We start from the raw sequence: 13,730 nt of genomic DNA, 5'->3' as shown, positions 1-13,730 counted from the left end.
ATGAACATAGTTACAACAAAATCTAGTATCTCGAGGCATCTATAGAAGAAACTATCTTGGATTTGAACTCTAGTCCTTGGGGAAGAGCTGTGGTCTATGAAGATTTAGCAACTACCCATACAGTAGTGATAACATGACAGGAATGGAGAACTCTGCTGCTATGACAACTTACAAATAGGATGAATAAATTTTAGTGATCTAACATATAGCATGCTGACTGTAGTTAATAATACTGAATTGTATACCTGAACTTTGCTAAGAGAATAGACCTAAGTGTTCCTACCACACACATACGCAAAAGATATCTACATGAGGTGATGTTTTTTAACTTGATTTTGACAATCATTTCACGATGAACACATATATAAAATCATCACATTATCCACCTTACGTTTTAACTCTTGACAATTTTTTCCATTTTATCTCAATAAAGCTGAAAAAGAAAAAGAAGATGTGATAATGTTACGATTAGGGGATGGTAGTGATGTTCACTAATGACCAAGATTTGTTTTACTGGACACATTTTACCAAAAGCTATATAATTCATTGAAGACCAAAACATAATATATTGCAGTTTTTATTTATATCTGTGTAAAATTAACAAAAAATGGAAAGAATATGAACATGAAAAAATAACTATTTAACAATTATGCTATAGAAATAGGCAAGAATTATATGCAGGCATTAGGGATTATTATTCAAAGTGTTTATTAATCTAGAAAAATGATTATTAAAAATTAAAGCAAGTAAAAACAATTTGTATAGCATGATCATTTTTACTTGGTTTACTAATTTTCTAAAGGCTTATAAGTTCAAAAATATCAAAACTGGGCAGTTACATGTAAAAGCATAAGATTAGAACATTTCTTCTCATCATATACAAAATGCAAATGTATACTCAAAATAAGTATATTTTTTGAGTATACAAAAGTATACTCAAAATGAATTAAAGACCTAAATGTAAAACCAGAAATCATAAAACTTCTAGAAGAGAACATAGGCAGAACACTCTTTCAGTAAAATCACAGCCATATTTTTTAAAACTGTATGCTAAAGGCAAAAGGAAAAAAAGCAAACAAACAAATTGGACCTAATTAATGTTAAAAGCTTTTTCACAGCAAAGAAAACAATCTATTCATAACCAAAAGACAACCTACTAAGTGGGAGAAAATATTTGCAAATGATATGACTGGTATGGGATTAATATCCAAAATATATAAATAGCTCATACAACTCAGTATCAAAAAAAACAAATAATGCAATCAAAAAAATGGGCAGAAGACATGAATAGACATTTTTCCAAAGAAGACGTATAGATGGCTAACAAGCACATTAAAAGATCAACATTACAAATTATTAGTGAAATGTAAATCAAAACCAGAATGAGATGTTACATCACACCCATCAGAATGGCTATCATCAAAAAAATGTATGCACAACAAACGTTGGCAAGGATGTGGAGAAAAGAAAACTCCTCATGATGGGAATATAAATTGGTGCGGTCACTATGAAAAACATTATGGAGGTTTCTCAAAAAACTAAAATACAACATATACTACAATCCAGGATTTCCATTCCTGGGGATACACCTGAAGAAAAAAAAACACTAATTTGAAAAGATACATGCAGTCCAATGTTCATAGCAGCATCTTCTTTCCAAGACATGAGAGCAACCTTACTGTTCATCAACACTTGAATGCATAAAGGAGATAAAGGATATATATATATAACATAAATATTGAAATATTGATACAAATGGTCCATATCATCACTTCTATTGGAATCTAAAAAATAAAACAAATGTATGTAACAACAAACTCACAAATATAGAGAACAAACTAGAGATTCCCAAAGGAAAGAGGGAAAGGAGGGGCAAGATAGGAGTAAGTATGGGATTAGTATGGGCTTAATAGATACAAACTATGGAGAAGGCAATGGCACCCCACTCCAGTACTCTTGCCTGGAAAATCCCATGGATGGAGGAGCCTGGTGGGCTGCAGTCCATGGGGTCGCTAAGAGTCAGACACGACTGAGCAACTTCCCTTTCACTTTTCACTTTCATGCATTGGAGAAGGAAATGGCAACCCACTCTAGTGTTATTGCCTGGAGAATCCCAGGGACGGGGGAGCCTGGTGGGCTGCCGTCTATGGGGTCGCACAGAGTCGGACACGACTGAACTGACTTAGCAGTAGTAGATACAAACTATGTATAAAATAGACAAGCAACAAGAATACATTGTATAACACAGTCATCTATAGCCATTTTCTTGTAATAATTTTTAATAGAGTATAATCATTGGAAAGACAGATGCTGAAGCTGAAACTCCAATACTTTGGCCACCTGATGCAAAAAAATGACTCATTGAAAAAGACCCTGATGCTGGGAAAGATTGAGGGTGGGAGGAGAAGGGGATGACAGAGGATGAGATGGTTGGATGGCATCACTGACTCAATGGACATGAGTAAGCGTAAACTCTGAGAGTTGGTGATGGACAGGGAGACATGGAGTACTGCAGTCCATGGGGTCACAAAGAGTCGGACACGACTGAGAGACTGAACTGAACTGATAATCTATAAAAATACTGAGTCACTATATTATATACTTCAAACTTCTATAATATTCTAAAATAGCTATACTTCAATAAAATGCTAATAAGATAAAGGGAAAAGACAGCACTATTTAGTTATACTAATAACAGAATAAAGACATAAAGAAAAGAATTGTTACCAGAGTAAAAAAAAAAAAAAACCTTTTCATAGTGAAAAATTTATGCTATTCATCAAGAAGATATAATGGTTACAAACACATATGTATCTAGTAACATATTGCAAAATATGTAAAGTAAAAACTAACAGAACTGATTGAAGAAATAGTTAATTCCACAATAATAGTTGAACTTCAATACCCCACTTAAAATAATGGAAAGAACAATTAGACATAAAATCAGCAAAGAAAGAGAAGATTTGAAAAATATAAGCAAACTAAAACTAACAGATCTACATAACACTTCACCCAACAAAAACAGAATACATATGTTTCTCATTGCATATGGAACATTCTACAGAGTAGATCATTTGTTAGGCCATGAAAAAATCACAATAAATTTTAAGTGACTGAAAGTATGTTCTCTATGCACAATGAAATGATATTAGTATAAATTTTTTAAATATTGTGAAATATACAAGTATGTAGAAATTAGATAATGCACTCATAAATAATAAATATCTCAGAAGAAATAAATGTCTTAGCAAAGAATTTGAGAAGAATGAAAACACAGCATACCAAAATATATGGAATGTAGCAAAAGTATTTCAGATATGTTTTATATAAAAAATAAATATATTTTAATTGTTGATTTATCAATTTATCTGCCATGAAAAGGTTTCTATGTGTGTATAAAAATCAACTGACATAATATGTAGAAGATGACTCTATTATATGTTTTGAGTTACTAGTGTCATGAAATTTACATCTTTCAGAGCAAAATAATTTTGGATATACTTGGAAAGCAAAATAATTTAGAAAATACATTGTCTTTTGATTGAAATTTTAGAAGAATATGATATTGAGATACTGGGTAGTAAATTCATATTGGGTATTCCTTCCTAGAAGGTGATATTTAAACTCAAACTGAAAGACAGGAAGAAGCCAGCCATGATGAAATCAGGGAAACAGCATTTTAAGTGGGAGAAAAGGTAATTCCAAAGTTCTGGAAGCCAACAGAGAAGGAGAAATATAGTATGACATCCCTTAAATGTGGAAACTAAAAAGAAATGATACAAAAGAACTTACAGAACAGAGACTCAAAGACTTAGAAGACAAACTTATGGTTGCCAGGGGGACAGGACAGTTGGGAGTTTGGAAAGGTCATGTACACACTGCCATATTCAAATTGGATAGCCAATAAGGACCTATTGTATAGCACAGGGAATTCTGCTCAATGTTATGTGCCAGCCTGAATAAGAGAGGTCTGGGGGAGAATGGATACATGTATATGTATGGCTGAGTCCCTTCACTGTTCACCTGAAACAACCACAACACTGAAAATTGGCTATACCCCAATAAAAAATAAAAAGTTCAAAGTTTGGGGAAAAAAAAAAAACAAAAATAAACAGTATGGAAGCCAGAAATGATCTTGGCCTGTTTTTAAATGGAGAGTTATATCAGCTATGATCCCAGCATAAAATAGATGCACATTCCAACTGGGAAAATGAGAAAAGTTGAACAAAGGAAGAACTGACAAAGGTGTGAGAAGAATTTAAACATCAACAAAAGATTTCTATATGTGTACTACACATGCACTACCCTGGAACTTGTCACATTTAGGAGTCTCTCTCAAACCTAAGGCTTGAGGTATCAAAGAATTCTTAAGTTCTTTTGATTTGGATACCTCATGTATACTTCAAGTATTCAAAACAAAAGAATTAAAGAATTCCTTAATTTATGGCTTCTGGTTGGGTTCAGCCAATGACAGCAGACAGTTGACGATTAGAGAATGAGAGAAAAACAAATTTGTGTTATTTTCCATTTGCTCCCTCTTAGCTGGGAAACCGGAGAAGGCAATGCCACCCCACTCCAGTACTCTTGCCTGGAAAATCCCATGGACGGAGGAGCCTGGTGGGCTGTAATCCATGGGGTCGGTGAGAGTCAGACTGAGCGACTTCACTTTCACTTTTCACTTTCGTGCATTGGAGAAGGAAATGGCAATCCACTCCAGTGTTTTTGCCTGGAGAATCCCAGGGACGGGAGAGCCTGGTGGGCTGCTGTCTATGGGGTCGCACAGAGTCGGACACGACTGAAGCGACTTAGCAGCAGCAGCAGCAGCTGGGAAACATGAGGTTGCCTGTGTTGCTCAACCAAAAGTCATAGCTCCTGGAGGTATCACACAGGAGTCATAGCTCCTATGTATTACAGAGTCTCTTTTTCTAATTTCACTTGAGGTACAGCACAGAATAAGACATCAGTTCAGTTCAATCACTTAGTCATGTCCAACTCTTCATGACTGCATAGAGTGCAGCACGCCAGGTCTCCCTGTCCATCACCAACTCCTGAAGCTTATCAAACTCATGTTCATCGAGTCAGTGATGCCATCCAACCATTTCAAACTCTGTCATCCCCTTCTCATCCCAGCTTCAATCTTTCCCAGAATCAAGGTCTTTTCCAATGAGTCAGTTCTTCTCATCAGGTGGCCATTGGAGTTTCAGCTTCAGCATCAGTTTTACCAATGAATATTCAGACAGATTTCCTTTAAGATGAACTGGTTGGATCTCCTGGCAGTCCAAGGGATTCTCAAGAGTCTTCTCCAACACCACAGTTCAAAAGCATCAATTCTTCGGCGCTCAGCCTTCTTCACAGTCCAACTCTCACATCCATACATGACCACTGGGAAAACCATAGCCTTGACTAGATGGACCACTGTTGGCAAAGTAATGCCTCTGCTTTTCAATATGCTATCTAGGTTGGTCATAATTTTCCTACCAAGGAGTAAGCATCTTTTAATTTCATGGCTGCAATCACCATCTGCAGTGATTTGGGGCCCAGAAAAATAAAGTCTGACACTATTTCCACTGTTTCCCCATCTATTTGCCATGAAGTGATGGGACCAGATGCCATGATCTTTGTTTTCTGAATGTTGAGCTTTAAGCCAACTTTTTCACTCTCCTCTTTCACTTTCATCAAGAGGCTTTTTTTCTGCCATAAGGGTGGTGTCATCTGCATATCTGAGGTTATTGATATTTCTCCCGGCAATTTTGATTCCAGCTTGTGCTTCTTTCAGCCCAGTGTTTCTCATGATGTACTCTGCATAGGAGTTAAATAGGCAGGGTAACAATATACAGCCTTGACGTACTCCTTTTCCTATTTGGAACCAGTCTGTTGTTCCATGTCCAGTTCTAACTGTTGCTTCCTGACCTGCATATAGGTTTCTCCAGAGGCAAGTCAGGTGGTCTGGTATTCCCATCTCTTTCAGAATTTTCCACAGTTTATTGTGATCCACAAAGTCAAAGGCTTTGGCATAGTCAATAAAGCAGAAATAGGTGTTTTTCTGGAACTCTCTTGCTTTTTTGATGATCCAGCAGATGTTGGCAATTTGATCTCTGGTTCCTCTGCCTTTTCTAAAACCAGCTTGAACATCTGGAAGTTCACGGTTCACTTGGAGAATATAGAGCATTACTTTACTAGCATGTGAGATGAATGCAATTGTGTGGTAGTTTGAGATTTCTTTGACATTACCTTTCTTTGGGATTGGAATGAAAACTGACCTTTTCCAGTCCTGTGGAGACTGTTGAGTTTTCCAAATTTGCTGGCATATTGAGTGTAGCACTTTCACAGCATCATCTTTTAGGATTTGAAATAACTCAACTGCAATTCCATCACCTCCTCTAGCTTTGTTCATAGTGATGCTTCCTAAGGCCCACTTGACTTTGCATTCCAGGATTTCTGGCTCTGGGTGAGTGATCACACCATTATGGTTATCTGGGTCTTGAATATCTTTTTTGTATAGTTCTTATGTGTATTCTTGCCACCTCTTTTTAATATCTTCTGCTCCTGTTAGGCCCACACCATTTCTGTCCTTTATTGTGCCCATCTTTGCATGAAATGTTCCTTTGGTATCTCTAATTTTCTTGCTGAAATCTCTAGTCTTTCCCATTCTATTGTTTTCCCCTATTTCTTTACATTGATCACTGAGGAAGGCTTTCTTTTCTCTCCTTGCTATTCTTTGGACCTCTCATTCAGATGGGTATATCTTTCCTTTTCACGTTTGCTTTTTCCTTCTCTTCTTTTCTCAGCTATTTGTAAGGCCTCCTCAGACAACCATTTTGCTGGTTTTCATTTCTTTTTCTTGGAGATGGTCTTGATCACAGCCTCCTGTACAATGTTATGAACCTTCATCTGTATTTCTTCAGACACTCTTTTCCATCAGATCTAATCCCTTGAATCTGTTTGTCACTTCCAAAGAATAATCATAAGGGATTTGTTTTAGGGCATGCCTGAATGGTCTAGTGGTTTTCCCTACTTTCTTCAATTTAAGTCTGAATTTGGCAATAAGCAGTTCATGATCTCCGAGCCTTGGTCTCATGATCTCAGCTGCTGGTCTTGTTTTTGCTGACTACATAAAGCTTCTCCATCTTTGACTGTAAAGAATAAAATCAGTCTTATTTTGGTATTGACCATCTGGTGATGTCCATGTGTTGAGTCTTGTCTTGTGTTGTTGGAAGAGGGTGTTTGCTATGGACCAGTGCGTTCTCTTGGCAAAATTCTATTAGCCTTTGCCCTGCTTCATTCTGTACTCCAAGGTCAAATTTGCTTGTTACTCCAGGTAGCTCTTGACTTCCTACTTTTGCATTCCAGTCCCCTATAATGAAAAGGACATTTTTTGGATGTTAGTGCTATAAGGTCTTGTAGGTCTTCATAGAATGATTCAAGTTCAGCTTCTTCAGCATTACTGATTAGGACATAGACTTGGATTACTGTAATAGTGAATGGTTTGCCTTGGAAATAAACAGAGATCATTCTGTCATTTTTGAGATTGCATCCAAGTACATTCAGACTTTTTTGTGGACTATGAGGGCTACTCCATTTCTTCTAAGGTATTCTTGCCCACAGTAGTAGATATAATGGTCATCTGAGGTAAATTCACCCATTCCAGTCCATTTTAGTTCACTGATTCCTAAAACATTGATGTTCCTTCTTGCCATCTCCTGTTTGACCACTTCCAATTTACCTTGATTCATGGACCTAACATTCCAGGTTCCTATGAAATATTGTTCTTTACAACATCGGACTTTACTTCAGTCACCAGTCACATCCACAACTGGGTGTTGTTTTTGCTTTGGCTCCGTCTCTTCATTCTTTCTGGAGTTACTTCTCCACTGTTCTCCAGTAGCATATTGGCACCTACTGACCTGGGGAGTTCATCTTTCAGTATCCTATCTTTTTGCCTTTTCATACTCTTCATGGGGTCTCAAGGCAAGAATACTGAAGTGGCTTTCCACTTCCTGCCTCACTCAGTGCCCCCAACCCTGCAGCAAGCCACTGCCGACCAACACTTTATCTGGAGACACCTGGACATTCATGGAAAGTCTGGGTCAGTCCTCTTCTGGGGTCATGGCTCCGTTCTCTTGGGTCCTGATGCACACAAGTTTTGTTTGTGTCCTCCAAGAGTCTGTTTCCCCAGTCCTGTGTAAGTTCTGGGGGCTCTATTGTGGGGTTAATGGTGACCTCCTCCAAGAGGGCTTATGCCATACCCAGGTCTGCTGCACCCAGAACCCCTGCCCCTGCAGCAGGCCACTGCTCACTCATACCTCCACAGGAGACACTCAAACACTCACAGGCAGGTCTGGCTCATTCTCTGTGAGTTCTTCTGGTGTGCACAAGATTGTGTTTGAGCCCTCTGAGCATCTCTGGCAGGTATGGGGTTTGATTCTAAACACAATTTTGCCCCTCCTACTATCATGTTGGGGCTTCTTCTTTGCCCTTGGACATGGGCTATTTTTTTTTTTTTTTTTTTTTGATCCAACATTCTCCTGTCGATGGTTGTTCAGCAACAAGTTGTAATTTTGGAGTTCTCACAAGAGAAGATGAGTGCCCGTCCTTCTACATACCTAATGCAATAAAGAGGGGATCTGGACAGAAGAGGAATGAAATATATCCACCCATCACACTTGTAAAGTAGAACAAACATATGATTCACTTTATACTAGTGGCTACATTTAGGGAAAGGATAGTGGGATTATAAGCCATGAAAGAGAATGTTCAAGGAGAGATATCTGTTTATAACTGTTATTCAGTACATCTAAATTTGCTTTTTTCAAAATATATAATATACTCATGGATATGAGTGAAATTTTTTTGTACGTAAGAATTTAAGTTTTTAATTAATTTATTTTTAATTGAAAGATAATTGCTTTACATAATTTCATTGTTTTCTAACAAACCTCTACATGAATCAGCCATAGGTATACATATGTCTCCTCCCTCTTGAACCTCCCTCAGATCTCCCTCCCTAGCCCATCCCTCTAGGCTGATACAGAGCCACTGTTTGAGTTCTTGAGACATAAAGCAAATTCCCATGGGCTATCTATTTTACATATGGTAATATAAGTTTCCATATTATTCTCTCCATACTTCTCACCCTCTCTTCTCCTCTGCTCATGTCCAAAAGTCTGTTTTCTGTGTCTGTTTCTCCATCTTTGCCCTTCAAATAAATTCTTTGGTACCATCTTTCTAGATTCCATATATATGTGTTAGTATACAATATTTATCTTTCTCTTTCTGAATTACTTCACTCTGTATAATAGGTTCTAGATTCATTCACCTCACCAGAACTGACTCAAATACATTCCTTTTATGGCTGAGTAATATTCTATTGTGTAAAAGTACCACAACTTCTTTATCCATTCATCTGTCGATGGCCGTGTAAGTTGCTTCCATGTTCTAGCTATTGTAAAGAGTGCTGTAGTGAACACTGGGGTACATGTGTCTTTTTCAATCTTGGTTTCCTCAGGGTATATGCCTAGGAGTTGGATTGCTGGGTTATATGGTGGTTTTATTCCTGGTTTTCCAAGGAATCTATGAGTGTAACTTTGTAATCTTAAGGCATATATACAAATCTGACTACTATTATGTGTAAGTGAGAGATTAAGAGAAAGAGAGTGAAGGGTTGAAAGAGAGACTATCTTAAGTCCTTATATTAGAAAAGTTTTTAAATGTTCTAAAGAATTTTTTAATGTCACTTTATTCTTCCTCACTGGAAAGACCAATTATGGGGTTTTTTTTTTTTCTTGCCAGCTCATTTTTATGCCCCTTCATTGTATGGTCAGAAATATTAAGTCTTATGTGAGATATTCTACAAATAAACAAAATAAGGTGTTGAAGGAACTCACATTTAAATCCTCCAGAATCATTTACTCAAAATAGCTTTACTCTGATGATATATTAAGTTGTTGTTTAACAACTATTTGAAAGAAAAATTAAGAAAGCAATCCCATATACAATTGCATTAAAAATAATAAAATACCTAAAAATGAATTTAACCAAAGAAGTGAAAGATCAGTACACTGAAAACTACAAGACACTGAAAAAGGAACTGAAGGACATACAGATAAATGGCAATATATTCCACAGATTGATGGAATTAATTTAAATATCCATACTACCCAGAACAATATACAGATTCAATGAATTCCCTATCAAATTCAAATGGCATTTTACACAACATTAGAACATACAATTGTAAATTTTTCTATGGAACTATAAAAGTTCCTGAATAGTCAAAGAAAATCTTAAGAAAGAAGACTAAATCCAGAGGCATGTATCTTCCTGATCTCAAACTATATTAAGAATCAACAAAAAACAAAACAGTATGGTACTGGCATCAAAAAAGACATAGTAATCAATGTAACAAAATAGAGAGCCCATAAACAAACCCACCCACATATGGTTGGTTAATTTATGGCAAAAAAAAAAAAAAGCAATAATGATGTGGTAAAGGACAGTCTCTTCAACAAATGGTGTTGTAAAAATTGGAAGTTCAGTTCAGTCACTCATTCACGTCTGACTCTTCAGTACCCCATGGACTGCAGCATGCCAGGCTTCCCTGTCAATCATTTCCAGAGCTTCTTCAAACTCATGTCCATCGAGTTGGTAATGCCATCCAACCATCTCATCCTCTGTCATCCCCTTCTCCTACTGCCTTCAAACTTTTTCAGCATCAGGGTCTTTTCAAATGAGTCATTTCTTCACATCAGGTAGCCAAAGTATTGGAGCTTCAGCTTCAGCATCAGTTCTTCCAAGGAATCTTCAGGACAGATTTCCTTTAGGATTGACTGGTTGGATCTCCTTGCAGTCCAAGGGACTCTCAAGAGTCTTCTCCAACACCACAGTTAAAAAGCATCAATTCTTTGGCGCTCAGCTTTCTTTAGAGTCCCAACTCTCACCTCCATACATGATGACTGGAAAAACCATAGCTTTGACTAGACAGACCTTTGTCAGCAGTAACATCTTGCTTTTTAATATGCTGTCTAGGTTTGTCATAGCTTTTCTTCCAAGGAGCAAGTGTCTTTTAATTTCATGCCTCCAATCACCATCTACAGTGATTTTGGAGCCCAAGAAAATAAAACTTGTCACTGTTTCCATTGTTTCCCCATCTACTTGCCATGAAGTGATGGGACCAGATGCCATGATCTTCGTTTTTTGAATGTAGAATTTTAGGCCAGCTTTTCACTCTCCTCTTTCACTTTCATCAGAGGCTCTTTAGTTCCTCTGCACTTTCTGTCATAAGGATGGTGTCATCTGCATATCTGAGGTTATGTATATTTCTCCCAGCAATCTTGATTCCAACTTGTGCTCCACCCAGCCCAGCATTTTGCATGATATACTCTACATATGAGTTAAATAAGCAGGGTGACAATATACCACCTTGACATACTCCTTTCCCAATTTGGAACCAGTCCATTATTCCATGGCCAGTTTAACTGTTGCTTCTTGACCTGCATATAGGTTTCTCAGGAGGCAGGTAAAGTGGTGGTATTCTCATCTCTTGAAGAATTTCCCAGTTTGTTGTGATCCACACCGTCAAAGGTTTTAGCATAGTCAATGAAGCAGAAGTAAATGTTTTTCTGGAATTCTCTTGCTTTTTTGATGATCCAACAAATGTTGGAATTTGATCTCTGGTTCCTCTGTCTCTTTTAAATCCAGCTTGAACATCTGAAAGTTCTCAGTTCATGTACTGTTGAAGTCTAGCTTGGAGAATTTTGAGCATTACTTTGCCTGCATGTGAGGTGAGTACAATTGTGCAGTAGTTTGAGCATTCTTTGGCCTTGTCTTTCTTTGGGACTGGAGTAAAAACTGACCTTTGCCAGTCTTGTGGCCACTGATAAGTTTTCCAAATTTGCTGGTATATTGAGTGCAGCATTTTTTAACAGCATCGTCTTTTAGGATTTGAAATAGCTCACCTGGAATTCCATCCCCTCCACTAGCTTTGTTCATAGTGATGCTTCCTAAGGCCCCCTTGACTTCATACTCCAGGATATCTGGCTCTAAGTGAGTGATCACACCATTGTGGTTACAAGGGTCATTAAGATCTTTTTTGTATGAAACTGGGCTGCTACCTGACACTATACACAAAATTAACTCAAAATGGATTAAAGACTCCAATATGAGATGAAAACATATAAAATTCCCAGAAGACAGTGTAGACAGTAAGCTCCTTGACATCACTCAAGGCAGTAGTTTTTTTGGATCTAACCCCAAAAGCAATGGCAAGAAAAGCAAAAATAATCCAATGAGTCTGCATCAAACATAAAAGCTTCTTCACAATGAAGGAAACCATGAACAGAATAAAAAATGCAACCTAGAGAATGGGAAAAGATATTTACAAATCATTATACAGAAAAATTTATAAAAACAATATCCAAAATAAAGAACCCATATAACTTAATAACAAAACTACAAACAATCTAACTGAAAACAAGTAAAAGTTCCAAATAGACAGTTTTTTGAAGAAGACATACAGATGGCCAACAAACACATGAAAAGATGTTCAACATGACTAATTATTAGAGAAATGCTAATCAAAACCAAAAGTATGACCTCACATTTCTCACATGGCTTTTATCAAAAGAACAAGAAATAATAAGTGCTGGGAAGAATGTAGAGAAAGAGGAACATATGCACAACTCATGGGAAAGAAAATTTGTGGAGACACTATGAAAATCATATGGACATTCCTTCAAAAATTGAAAATAGAATTATTATATAATCCAGCAATTCCAATTCTTGGTGTGTATCTGGAGATGACAAAAACACTAATTCAAAAAGATATATGCACCTATATGTTCATTGCAGCCTTATTTACAATGACTAAGATATGGAAACAGCTTAAGTGTCCATCAATGGAAAAATGGATAAAGAAGATGTAGTATCACATACACAACGCAATTCTACCTAGCCATAAGCAAAGAATGAAATCTTGCCATTTGTAATAACACAGATGGACCTTGAGGAAGTTATGCTAAGAAAATAAGTCACACAAACAAAGACACATACTGTATGTGGGATATTTTTTAAAAAGCAAATGAGCAAACAAAACGGGTCTTATAGAAAAAAGACTGGTGTTTGCCAGAGAGGATGAGGGTTGAAAGGTGGAAAAGAGGGTGAAGGGAATCAACAGGTTAATTTCCAGCTATAAAATAAATTAGTCATGGGGATGTAATGTACAACGTTGTGAATATGGTCAATATCATTACATTGCAAATTTGACAATTACTAAGAAAATAAATCTTAAAAGATCTCATCACAAAGAAAAAATTGTAACTTTGTATAATGATCAATGGTAATTAGACTTACTGTGATCGAAATGTATATAAATGTCAAATCATCATATTGTACACCTGAAAATAATGTAATATATGTCATTTATACTTCAATTTTAAAAATCATGAAAATAAAACATACAGTTAAAAGGAAAATAAGTGAATAAAATAAAATTAGTTTCCAGTGTGTTGGGAAATCAAATGAGTCTATTTACATGTATACCTGTGGTGGATTCATTTCAATATTTGGCAAAACTAATACAATATTGTAAAGTTTAAAAATAAAATAAAATAAACTCTTGGAATTTAAAAAAAAAAAAATAAAACAAATCTAGCAATAGAGGAGGTTTAATACAAACCTCAATTCAGAAGGTAAACAAACGTACATAAGGAGCATTCCCATGGAGAACTCTGTCC

Source organism: Bos mutus, chromosome 23, assembly GCF_027580195.1.
Source record: "Bos mutus isolate GX-2022 chromosome 23, NWIPB_WYAK_1.1, whole genome shotgun sequence".
Classification (NCBI taxonomy): Eukaryota; Metazoa; Chordata; class Mammalia; order Artiodactyla; family Bovidae; genus Bos; species Bos mutus.
This window is presented reverse-complemented; position numbering follows the sequence as displayed.